This window comes from Semicossyphus pulcher, unplaced genomic scaffold, assembly GCF_022749685.1.
Source record: "Semicossyphus pulcher isolate SPU_LCO1_2020_fin unplaced genomic scaffold, fSemPul1.0.p SCAF_16, whole genome shotgun sequence".
Taxonomy (NCBI): domain Eukaryota; kingdom Metazoa; phylum Chordata; class Actinopteri; order Labriformes; family Labridae; genus Semicossyphus; species Semicossyphus pulcher.
In genome coordinates this window covers 21,938,625-21,951,218 of record NW_027211670.1, presented here as the reverse complement: position 1 = coordinate 21,951,218, position 12,594 = coordinate 21,938,625, and the positions used below count along the sequence as shown (strand labels likewise).

The 12,594-nt window shown below is 42.0% G+C and overlaps 1 protein-coding gene across 1 annotated transcript in view; it reads left to right on the top strand.

The window, feature by feature from the left end:
- The first annotated feature begins 2,625 nt into the window (after positions 1–2,625).
- Positions 2,626–12,594, top strand: part of tanc2b (tetratricopeptide repeat, ankyrin repeat and coiled-coil containing 2b) — a 97,587-nt gene continuing 87,618 nt past the window's right edge. Inside the window, exon 1 of the mRNA XM_069664998.1 lies at positions 2,626–2,689. The gene's annotated coding sequence lies outside the window, so the exon portion shown is untranslated. The remainder of the gene's footprint in view (positions 2,690–12,594) is intronic.

Sequence of the window (12,594 nt, the reverse complement as noted above, 5' to 3'; positions counted from 1 at the left end):
TAAGGATTTAGTAGGTAGAATTATTTGTTAAAATTTTGGAAGTAAAAGTTGTCTGAGACATAAAGACTTGAGTAAAGTCCAGATACCTGAAAACTCTAATTAAGCTCTGTATCAAAGTAAGTACAGCAGGTATGTGTAGTAGATTGGACGCCACACAGAGACACATGTATGTTTGGTACTTTATGCAAACGTCTCTCTGTCGTATCGACATCAGAACAACTGGTTTGACCCCGTCCTAACCATCATTCGGGTGTCCTCTGGGACTTGTCACGCACTCGCATCTGGTAATGGCTTCATGTCTCACTGCGGCGGCTGCTGTGTGACGTGAGGCTGCTGCTTGACCGGTTGCTGTTGCAGCTCTGTCTGCGGGGAAATGTTCAGTCTGAGCAGCCGGGGTTGATTCACAAAATGGATGTTGTGTTCCCAAACAGCTGGCTGGGTTTTGTTCACAGAAATATGTGTGTGTGAAGTTAAAAAAAAAACTGTAAGCCCTAAGTTGTCATAATTTGTGGTTTTTGAAACAACAGAGGAAAGAGGGTGGGAGGGTAAGGAGAGTGGATGTTTGTGCTCCGTCTGTAATTACGCCTCATTGTGGGAGCTTTTTTCTGGAGAATAAAACGCTTTCTCATGGTCATGAGTGCACTCTTTTTTGGGCTTGTTTAAACACAACTCAGATGGTTAGAAAATCCTGCTTTATTACATTAAAATGGTGGGGTATTGTGTTTCTGTGGGGCTTACTGAGGTCAGGCAGGCTGTACTTTATTACAGTGAATGTAAACGGCACGTGTTGCCTGCAGGGCTGTTCCCTCTTCTGGGTCACGCCAACTCAATACTGCTGTTTCACTGATATCAGGACGCAGGGAGCAGGCTGAGGTACTGTTACAGCACTCTGTCATACACTGTGTACATGGGGGAGGAAATACAAACAGCACTACAACCCACATTAGCACTGAAATATACACAATCAGCGCTGAGAAGTTTAGTTAACTGATTAATTATTATGTGGGTTTAGATTATCAATAAGTTGTTTGTCTTTGATGAAGCCAAAACGTCAAACATTTTCCGTCTCCAGCTTGTTAAATGAGCAGACTTGTCATGTTTTAAGACGTATAAAATGCTCTGCTTGAAATAATAAATTGTGTCTGACATGTTTTTTCTGCAAAATACATTTAATTACCTTTAAAATCCTCCCAAGACATCTCCTCCTTCTTCCTCATTAAAAATCCCAGAATCTGCATAGGCCCCGCCCACTATGCAAATTTTCAACCGCCCCCTCCGTCACGAAAACAAAACCCCGCTCTGCCATCGTTTAGTGGCAACTTGTTGAAACTTAGCTAGCTTGAAATGTAGTAATTAGAATCAGAATCAGAATCTGGGTTTATTGTAGGTTACACATACAAGGAATTTGTTTTGGTGATTTTGGTGCAGAAGAATTAACACAGAACTAGAATAAAAATAAGTAAAAGACTTAAATAGAATAAGATATAAAAATAGGCAATAAGAAAAAAAATATAAAAAACAATATGTATAATTCAAAATACGCACAACAGGTGTGATTAAAAACTGTACAGATGTGCAGGATATTAGTGCAATAGTTTACAGTATAAAAATAGTGCAGTGTACAGACAATATAAGAGTCCAGTGTTAATGTAACACATAGTCTGAATTGAATAGTAGCAACGTTAACGTTAGTAGTTAGTAGTAAGTTTGCAAAAATCACGATGACGGTCACACCTGGCTCGAGCATCGCTGAAGTGGTTGCCATAGGTTACACATAATGATATGCACAGCGTCGCCCCGCCCATTAACGGGATTGGCTCCTTAGGTTTGTGACGTCTGCCAATCTGAAAACGTGTTGTTCAGCCTGTCCTTGGTGCACTGCAGTTTAAAGGCAGACAGGCCCAGCCATGGAGATGACTGCTGATGTTTTGTAGCACATGAAAGATTAAACACTTGATTTTCACTGGAGGGGCGAAAATAAAGAAGGACAACCCAGCCTTGGGCCTCTGGAAATATGTGACATGTAATTTCTGACTAAACAATTAATCCATTAATATATTAGTGTTCGAAATAAGTTCTTGTTCCATATCTTAGAATTATTATTTTTCTGTATAGCTTGCTTGCAAACTATTTCTCCTCTGCGTCGTCATGTCTTACACCTCTGTCTTCTTCTACTTGGGTATGGGATGGATATGCAGTGATTTCATCATTTAATTATCAAAATCCCTACCTCTACCCTCTCTACAACCCTTGTTGGTCTTTAACAGAACATAAATGGCCCCTACGACTGCCAAAGTGAATCTCAGTGTGACCTTTTTTGATGCCAAGACTGTTATCAGTGTATTTCTGTCATTCTGTCATTACTTCTGGCTCTTGTCTCCTTGCTCTCTCTGCACAAACTCGCTCTTCATTTGTCCAACCAGGGTTAGTGTGTTACTTTATTGGATACGACTGAAAGCAGAGAAAAGCCTCTCTCTCACACTGTTCTGTCTCCCCTCCCGTCCTGCAGGTGGCAGCATAGACAGCGACTGTGCCTTTGAGGGAGACTACGCTGTGCCCCCGCTCTCCATGACCGAGGGCATGCAGCACATTCGCATAATGGAGGGCGTGTCCCGCTCGCTGCCCTCCTCCCCCCTGCTCACTCACCAGACCATCAGTGTGAGGCTGCAGCCGGTGAAGAAGCTCACAGGTAACAGAGCCTGCACATGATCCATGAAGAGAACCACATATGAATTTTCAAAGCAGTGTGAGAGAAAGCGTCAGCTGACAGAGCTGTGGGCTGAATGTGGTTCATATTTATCTTGCCTGTAGCTGTCCTCCCCCATAGACTCATTGTACTAATACAGCCTCCCTTAACCCTTCACTGTAGCACTGCAGGCAATCAGAGTGAATCAAAGCAGATTTTATGAGACAAAGTGAAGAGGAGTGGAGTGGCTTCTCACCCTCATGTTTGCCGATAAGCAGTAATCACTTACCGTATTGCTTACCCACTAATTGTGCCTAGAAACATGAAGCGACGCCCAGCTCCGGCCTGCGGCAAACACTGCAATTTCCAATTCTTGTAATCACCAAAGTCCTACCTAATTGACAGTGCCAAGAACAGCTGACGGACTCGATCTGTGGTCGGCTCCGTCCTCTCTTTATCGCTCTTTTATCTCCCACCACTAATCGTTTCCTCGCACACTCATCCCTGACACTCCCCCCCTCTGTCCCCCCCATTAACAGGATTATGAGTGTGTCATGTTGCCTGTGCTGATATTAGGAGGACGCTGTGGTTTGGTACACAGAGTAACGTGGACATGCAGTGCTGCGCTGGATTTCAAATGAAATATCGACATTGCAGAACAGCCTCCACATAGCAGAGCACAGAGTGGGTGTGAAGGACTTTAAAGCTTGGTTCAGCAGTGGCCACTAGGGTGCACCAGCCTCTCAGCTACCTCAGATCATTAACCATTTGTGATATGCCGGGGGGAGCGGGGTTTTCACATCACACAGAATGATTTATGCGCTCTCCCGGGTCAACCAAACTGTGGGTTTTAAAAAACTGATTTTCTTTCATTTTAACTGGGTGTGCCCCACCACTGAGGAGGGCTCTGCGTGGGTGTCGGGATCCAGCAGAGGCTGTTTTAAAGACTTGAGAATTTGATTTCAGACCGAACCAATATTATCACACCTTTCCTCCATCTTTGTTCCACTTCTACTTTTTGTTTCATGCCAGAGACAGCCTGATTCACTGTCTACACTTTCATCTGCATGAATCAAAGGGAATTTTTTAGATCTTCTGCACGTATGTGAACCTGGAAATATATATATTTATATATATGTGTGTGACAGATACTAACGCCTTTAAAAATAGCTTGATCAATGATGAGTAGTGGCGTCTCATTTGTTCTATTCTTACTCCTCGGCTGACGTGTGGAGAGGCCTCTTCGCAGTCTTGTCTCACATGTCGTCACTTTGCTCGTTATATTCTGCCACTCAGGTGCTGCTGGTTGTGAGAGCTGCTTTGTATTTTTAGATTTTAACTTGGGGAATTAGGGATTTCATCGGTTTTAATATCCTGGATGTGTCGGCTGTGCTCAGCTTTGATTTTACCTTTGCAGAATTTGTCATCTCAACTGTTCGTGTGTGTTTGACTGCGAGAGATACAATTTTGGCAGGATTAGCCTTTTACTGTGCTAATCCTTCCAGATTTATGTCTCTGTCAACCCACTTATTGTGCGTTATAGTGTCAGCGGTTGTAAGAAGTAAGGCACAGACAAAAGAAACATAAAATTGCATGACTTTGTGAAGCGATTGTGCCAACATATTCTCACTCCCAACCCGTCAAGTGCAGAAGCTTGGACAAAATATGACCATCCAGATATCACTCTAACATCAGTGTGGCTGTTTGGTATTGATAAACACACATTGTCCAAAATAAAGTAGTCAAGTTAGCAATAATAAATAAGCAACACCACATTAGATTTTCTATATAAAGTTTGCTAACAAACCTTTTCAGATTTTAACAATGTGAAAAAGTCACAGTTACCTGGTTAGATTTAAGAAAAAGATTCTCTCTCACTCTGCCCCAATGAGGATTTCAAATTTGTTGCTGTTGAGTTTTAGGAAGTTTTTATGTCCATACGGCAGTTTGTGATGGTTGAGTGAGAGCTGGGAGCTGATGTAGAGCTGGGATTTGACAGCATAACAGTGAAAATGGAGGCCATGGCGGCGCATGATGTGACCAAGGGGAAGCATGAAGAGGAGGGGACCGAGCACTGAACCTTGGGGGACGCCTTGAGATAATGGGGCTGTGCTTGAGTTGTATTTATTGACTAATTTTATTGTATTTATTGACTGATGTATTGACTATTGGTTGGCTTTTTACTACGTCATACTACCAATAAAAAAATGAGGTACAAAACAGCCTAAGGAAACGATGCTAGTGGGGTACCTAAAGCGTCATATTTTGAAGAGTTGGGCCACCGACCAAGTTGCCGTTTTTGAAGACCTCCAAGTGAGAACTGGCTCATTCTGTAGGAGATTTTCAACCCCAGTCATGAATAGAGAATTTGTCTATAGAAACCAAAACCGTTTTAGTACCAGGCTGTAAACATGTTTAGTTTTGCTTCAAAGTTTGCATTTTAGTTCAGGACCTAATCGGGATGGACCCACTTTTGGAGCTAGTTTCAAAAAGCCACTCGAGGAACTGCAGTTTTTTCCTGCATTGGGGTGGTTGTCGCTTGGGTGTAATATGACTTAACATGACTTATAGGAGCTTAACCGCTCTTGCATCAGAATCCACAACAACGTGCGCAAAACCGCTCGAGTGCCCTCAGGTCCCCTCTGTCCTTCAAATCCCCAAAGACCTGCTCTCAAGTGGCATCAAGCACCAGCTTGTACCAGGTCTCAACCACCTCGGCTTTCTCACCCTTTAATTAATTCAACTGAGTGCCACTTCCTGCACAGCTTGACTGTCCTGAGCGTGTCTGTGTGTGTGTGTGTGCTGGCGTCAGAGGCTTGAACCCCTCCCAGGCCAGAGATGGCAGAGGTGGGAGAGAGAGAGAGAGGTGGCAGAGACGCACATGAGAGAGCAAACAGCAGCAGGTCTGAAGGCTGCAGCACTTTGATCTCCCCCCGGTGGCTCCTCTCTCTGCCCTCCTGCGTAGCCCCTGATTAGCCTTAGGGAGACAGAGTGGTGATGCTGCCGAGGACTTATTCAACCTCAAGACAGAATGAAGAAGCTATGAAAGCGCTGACCTTTTAAGAGAATCATTGAGTTTCTGATGTAATTCCCCGCTGCCTGCATGGAGACTCTCAAGGGGGGCCCACAGATGCTCGAGGGGTCAACTTGTGAGACGGACTGGTGAGGAAGAGACGTACCGCTTCATGCTGTCACAGTGACCGCATTTGAGAGTTTTTGTTGTTGGAATAACAAGAAGGAAACTGCTGATTTTCTACGGATGTTAAATTATGTAGAACCAGAAACAATGTTTTACTGTATTTGTCCAAAATGAAGAAGAAGATACCAAGTATAGCAGAAGAAAGAGGAACATTTGCATTTACAGTTTTATAAATTAAAGAGTTTAATTAGGGGGTTTTACATAAAGCTTTCACACAATATAAAATGTGATCTTCTTAGGCTATAAAAAATGATGTATTGATTGCATTAATATTTACTGTCAGGTATTGTAGCAGTATATGTAAGCTAGTTGAAGCTTACTATCCTATACCTGCTACTATACCTTACTCCACCTAAACCATAACATAAAAATAGTCTTTACAAAGTTAAAGGGCCAGTTCGCTGATTTTCAACCTCAGTCCTATCATGCTATTATGAGGAGCTAATGCTAATATGGTAGGAAAAAAAATGCAATTTGGCTCTGTGCCGTTGGAGGACGCAATCCTAGGCCAGGGAGCTCGCTAAACTACACTTCCTCAATCTAGGACGCCCACCTCTGATGTCATATCTCGTTCAAAATCGTCAGCTTTGAAATGTAGACTGCAGACCTGAAGCTTTGTTAGACGATCCACAGGTATATTCTCATCGTAATTCTGATTCTGTACCGCTCTGACCAGTTGCCTGCAGCAAAACGGTAGTATTTCACTTCAGTGTCTCTCGCTGGGCCGTTCCTTCCAGAGGGAGGGGCGCAATGCATGCTGGGTGTTGTAGGAATGTAGAATGGGCAAAACCAAAAGCTGTTTGTACAACTTTCTCCACAGCTGTGGCGCCAATTTTAAATATTATTGCTTCTATTGATTACAGAGAACACCAGCTTTGACTGACAGTGGCTTTTTCAGGGGGGAACTGCTCCATTAAGCCAAATTAACAGCTCATTGAATACTCTCTTTTTTTGGCTTTTTTATGCCTTTTATTGACGGAGAGAGAGGGCAGTAGATAGTGTTGGAAACAGGGGAAGAGTGAGTGGGGATGATGAGGGTGGGAGTCGAATACGGGGCCACCACATCGAGGACTGTAGCCTCTGTATACGGGACACACAATGTAACTGCTGAGCTAAACCGGCGACCCTGAATACTCATATTTTTAAAACTTTATGCTGATTACTTTTTGGTACTTAAATGGAACTCTAACTAAAAGTTTAATTTACAGTATTTGTATGTAATCAGGTCCCACTTTATCTAACATATCTTTAATTCTAAGAACTTCATTCATAAAAACGTTTGTGTCCTTTAATCCATCTAAACTAACAATAATAATTTCAAACTTTATTTAACCTTGAAGGTGAAACGCTTTAATCCCTCTGCCTTCTGGAAAGGTCAGACATCACGGCCAGGAGAGAGTTTCTGTGTCTGAGCGCACTTTCACCGAATGTTTGGGTGTGACTCTGGATTGTTTGCTTTGAGAACGCCGTCTTTAAACATTCGACATAATGAGAAGCCGTCTCTCATCGTGAAAGTTTACTTTAAGACATTTCTAGAGCAAATCATGATCTAAGGCTTCTCCGTCTCCTGCTGTGCTCTCGTGAAAACACATGTTCGCAGCTTTCCTTCATCTCCATGCATGTTTAACTGATCCCCCACCACTGTGTTTACACGGCCTATTTTTAGCTGTTGTCTTAGACTATAAGTGGCAATGATTGCTCCTTCTCACACTGATATCTCTGTGGCTATTATGAGTAGTAATCACTGATTGCTTATTTGTTCACCTCCTCAAGTGTCAGGCTCTCAGACGCGCTGCCCCAGCTGATTGATTGGACCTGCTCCACTCAGAAACATTTAAAGGGAATTATTTGAACATCCCTCCCCAGATTACACTGCTCTGCCCTAATTAATGGCAGCAATCAATACAATTATTGCCTCCCAATGGGTTCCCACATAAAGCAGGAAAATTTCATTTGGCCCTAAAACCTGAGAATAGACTTGATTTAATTACACCACCTAATTTTTCTCCCACTCTTCTGCTGCAATTATCGCAGTAATATGAGTGTATCTAAAATCAATTGCCTCTCTGGTGCTTACAGTGATAGAGTGATATGTGAATAAGTGGCAATCTACTACAGTAAGCTAACTTCTAAATGATGAAATGATGTAGGCATAGCGACGCTCGGCAGCAGTGTGGACGGCCGGGATTAACAAGGCACAGTGTGCAGAACTGCTTAGTCAGGTTTAGCAGCTCTTTGTGTGGGTGGTATTAAAGGAATCCACATTAAACAGTGGAGCTCTGTTAAATTAGCTGCTGGTGATAAATGCTGCAATCCTGGGCCTGCGTAATTGTTTGGTGTTCTATTTAGGCGTCCTAAAGGAGATGACGGGATCACCTGTCGGGGTGTTTGTTGCACAGATACAGTGGGCTATAATAAGACTTTAAACCCCCAGATGAAACTTTTGGCACATTCATTTTGGATTTCCAGAATGCATCTGGGAAATGTTGAGGCATCATTACCTGAAGTAGTGGATGAGGCAAGATAATGTAAGGGTCCAGCTGCTTGCAAAATACTTCATTGGTTGTCAATAAAGTATCACACTGGAAAAGCTGCATGACAACAGCTAAATTTAGTAAAACTTACTCAACGGCATGAAACAGTTTCAACGCTTTAAACTCACCTGACGTTTTTTGTGGAAAACGAGTTGATGTCAAACATGATGTTTACACGAGTAACTGTCTTACAGAACTGTCTTACATGCTGAGTAATGGTGCAAATAAACTAGGTTTGTTGGAAAGCAAAGTTGCAGCACAAGTTAATGGTACATGCTACACTTTAACCGTCCGTAAAATAGAGGGAGGAATGTTTTTCTATACGGCAAGTTTAATGACCTAATCAGCTGTACATGTGAGTTATACAAACATCCACTGTGCATGGGGTTATTTATTTTCATTGCTTATCATATTATTGCTACATCGAAGGTCATTACATATTCTCTGTAAATAATACAACCATCTACCTTTTGTACATAACCTGATTCACAACCATATTATCTCTGCACCTTTGCACTCTCTATTTCACTGTTGTCTGTTGTCTCCTGTCTCAATCTGTATAGTAGTTTTAGATTTAGTTTTTAGTGTCTAAGTGTCTGTGTTACCTCGTCTAACCTGTTTTTAAGTTTAGTATGTCTGTTTAGTATGTGTCTGTACATTGAGAGCAAAGAGTCAAATTCATTGTATGTGCCTCCATACTTGGTCAATGAAGCTGATTGTGGAAGTTTTCATTGTCTTTGAGAAGAGGACCGGCTGTTTCCGCTGAGTCATTCTCTTCTTCTTCTGGCAGTAATGCACCTAAACGCTATTTTTTAACTTTTATTAAACAGCAAACAAGCACAAGAAGGGCTTGACATCTAAAAGACAATGGCTGTGTTCAAAATGTCGTACTATATACTACCTAATATATACTGCATACTGTGTTCGGCGGTAGTATGTAGTATGGAGGAGCTATTCACATTCATTTTGCAGTACGCTGCACCAGGAGGAAGTAAACAATAACTGCCGCTTCTTTAGCTAAAGCGCCCCCTTCTGCTGGAATGCTGCTGCTGTCCGTCATTTCAACTGCCGCTGCGACGTTCCAGCGCTTTGCATTGTGGGATACAGTAGGCGAGGTAGACTGGTCAGATGCATACTGGAGATTTTCTCCGAATCAGTACGACATCCGGGTATTTTTGGCATACTGCGCATTTTGCTTTTGTTTGCATACCACATGCTACATTTTGGCCTAATCAGTACATACTGCTGGTACAGTACGGCATTTCGAACACAGCAGTTGAAACTTTGCCTTCCTGGAAAAATATTCCTCCCTCTATTTCACTCCCAAAGAAGTGTTAGATATAGCTTCAACTTCTGGCGCAACTTTGCTTTCCAACAAACCTAGTTTATTTGCTCCCCTGACAGTTGAATGGAAACATGACTACTCGTGAAACACTCCAGAGTTACTCGTGTAAATCACAAGTTTCATCATGATTCAGTATTGCATCCCTTCTTTCTACAAGATATGATATTTGCTGATATCACAAAGTCTTTAACGATTCAGGGATCTGCGATCATATGAGAGTTATCATAGGCATATTTAATCCAATAAGTTACATCAACTCACCAAGGATTTTTTTTAACCCACTTACTCTTTATATTCTATATTTCACTTATAATTTTTTGGGCCTTTTTTGCCTTTATTGTCCGAGAGAGGACAGTGGATAGTGTCGGAAACAGGGGAAGAGCGAGTGGGGATGACACGCGACAAAGGGATGAAGGTGGGAGTCGAGCCCGGGGCCGCTGCATCGAGGACTGAGAATTTCCTTAGGGATTAGTAATGTTCAATTCATTTGTCTTATTTTATTATATCACTGGATGTTTGCTGCATCAGTGTAAGCAGCATTTTACTGTTGTATCTGGTAAATCTTAACTGCTTTATATGTAACAGTGTAGTTTAATTATGATAATGAATCACGTGTGTTTAAAGTATTTACCTGCAGAGTTTACCAGCTCACTGCTTAACTGATGTCACAGGTCTCAAGTGCTCGTTATATCAAACAGTCAGGACTTTTCCTGACGTCATGATGTCACTGGACTCAAACCAGCAGTGCACCGTGACATCTTGTCCCCTCAGTGTATTTCTTAAATGAAGCCTGACACTTGGGACATCTCAATCTCCTCCTCTCCACATCTATAAGCCCGCCTCCCGTTTATATGACGTCTGGTATCTGCTGTGAATTTCTGAAATGAACACTGACATTTGGGACGTCTCAATCTCCACGCCTCCTTAGCCAGCGACGCACCTGGAGAATCGCTTCACAATTATTGTCATTATGTCTTCCCTCAACCGTCCCGGCCACCGCGGACCCTCCAAATCATTCGTTCCGCTGAAAAGGAAATGTGACATTTTCAGCTCCTTTGTCACAGGTGAAAAATAAAGAGTGAAGGTTAAGTGTGGGAAGGAGTAATAGAGATGGAAGCATGATGCCCTCAGGAGGAGCACCAAAGAACCTGTTAGCTTAAGTGCTGGGATAGACAATCTTATTATATTTTAGTCGTCTGCCAAATAAATTGGATGTTTTAACGATTTTTCTTAGTATGTTTAAATAAAGAAAAGTTAATTATATACAAAATTATGACTTTTTTCGGGCTGTTTCTTATAAAAAAGATTCAAATCACTCGTTTGTTTCTGATGAGCAAATAGGAAGCTACAGCCAGTTAGCTTGGAACAAAGACTGGGAACTGGAGCTAGCTTAGCTAAGTCCAGGGCTAACAAAATCCCCTTGAAGCACATTTAAATCTCACAAATATTAAGATATTATTCTTAAGTAATTGCTTTTATGCTGCAGTCTATGTAGGTATTGAACTAAGGATATATGTGTTAAATATTGAGGTGGATTTTGTTAGCGTTTGACAGAGCCAGGCTTTCCCTGCTGCTTCCTGGCGTCACGCTAAGCTGAGCTAACAGGCGTGCTAGCCGTAGCCTTCTCATCCAACTCTCTGTCGAGTCAGCATGCTTTCCAAACATGTAATGACTCTTACACAACACACATAATTGAACTTCATGTTATATTCGGCCTTTGTGAAACAGCACACACACACTTAACCGGAGGAATACAAGAGTTCAACAAGGTGCTTAAACATCTCGACTGCTCTGTTTTCCTGTAAAGCTGAAGTGTTGCCGTTTATGTAGGAGACAGCAGAAGCTTTAAATCCTCTTTGTTAGCAGATTCATGTCTAAGGGATGTCGTGTAATTGTTTTCAATAGTTCAGTTTGCACACAATGTTTGATATTAAGAAAACATCTTTGAATTTATTGAACCAGTCAGCAAAAGAACAAAAGGAGTCTGCTACAGTCTCTGTTATGTAAATGTATGATAAAGACAGCGAAGACAAACTAGGCAGGTTAAGAAAGAGAGAACAGAGCTGTGTTTTATTGCAAAGGGAATAAAGATGATCGTTTATTTCGCGGGTTTTAAGCTTTAAGAAGCTGCGTGAGGATTTTTAAGATGAACGCACATTTGCTTTGCAAGACTCGAATTGCTTTTAAATCACTATTTGTGATTAAAACAAAATACTTTTTTGCATTGCTATCACTCCCTGGAGTTTTTTCATTTCCAAAAGAACACCAGTCATCACCACAGTCTAGGTTATAAATGTTTCCCTGATGCTTCTTATGCAACCTCCCTGAGCTAATTTATCATGTGAGCTCATTTGAATGATAATAGTGGCGTACAGTTAGAGCCAGGCATGTGATCAAACACCCCCACTTGTCATTTCACTGGATTATGCTGCATGGAGTTGACAATATGCTACCAGCCTACAATAAAGATCAGTTTAATCATGCCACAGATGTAGATTTAAAGCTATCAGTGGCGGAAATGTAACAAATTGTCCAGAGGCAATGTTTGATCCTGAGTCAGATGAGAGACCCAGGTGTTACGGCGGAGCTCATAACAAAACTTTGACCCGTAGGTGTTGCACACCTTCAAGGCTTGTTGGTAACGCGCTGCACGTGGCGTTTGTAGACGTCACCCTGGGGAAATAAGTGTGACTGGAGGAGATAAATAAAAATAACTTGGTCTGTAAGCCGGCTGTTTTCTAACGGATATGAGCCCCAACAAAAAGCGAAGGCGGTACACAATAAACTCCTAACCCTGTGGGTTTGAACCCCTAAATAGCCGTAAAAATGG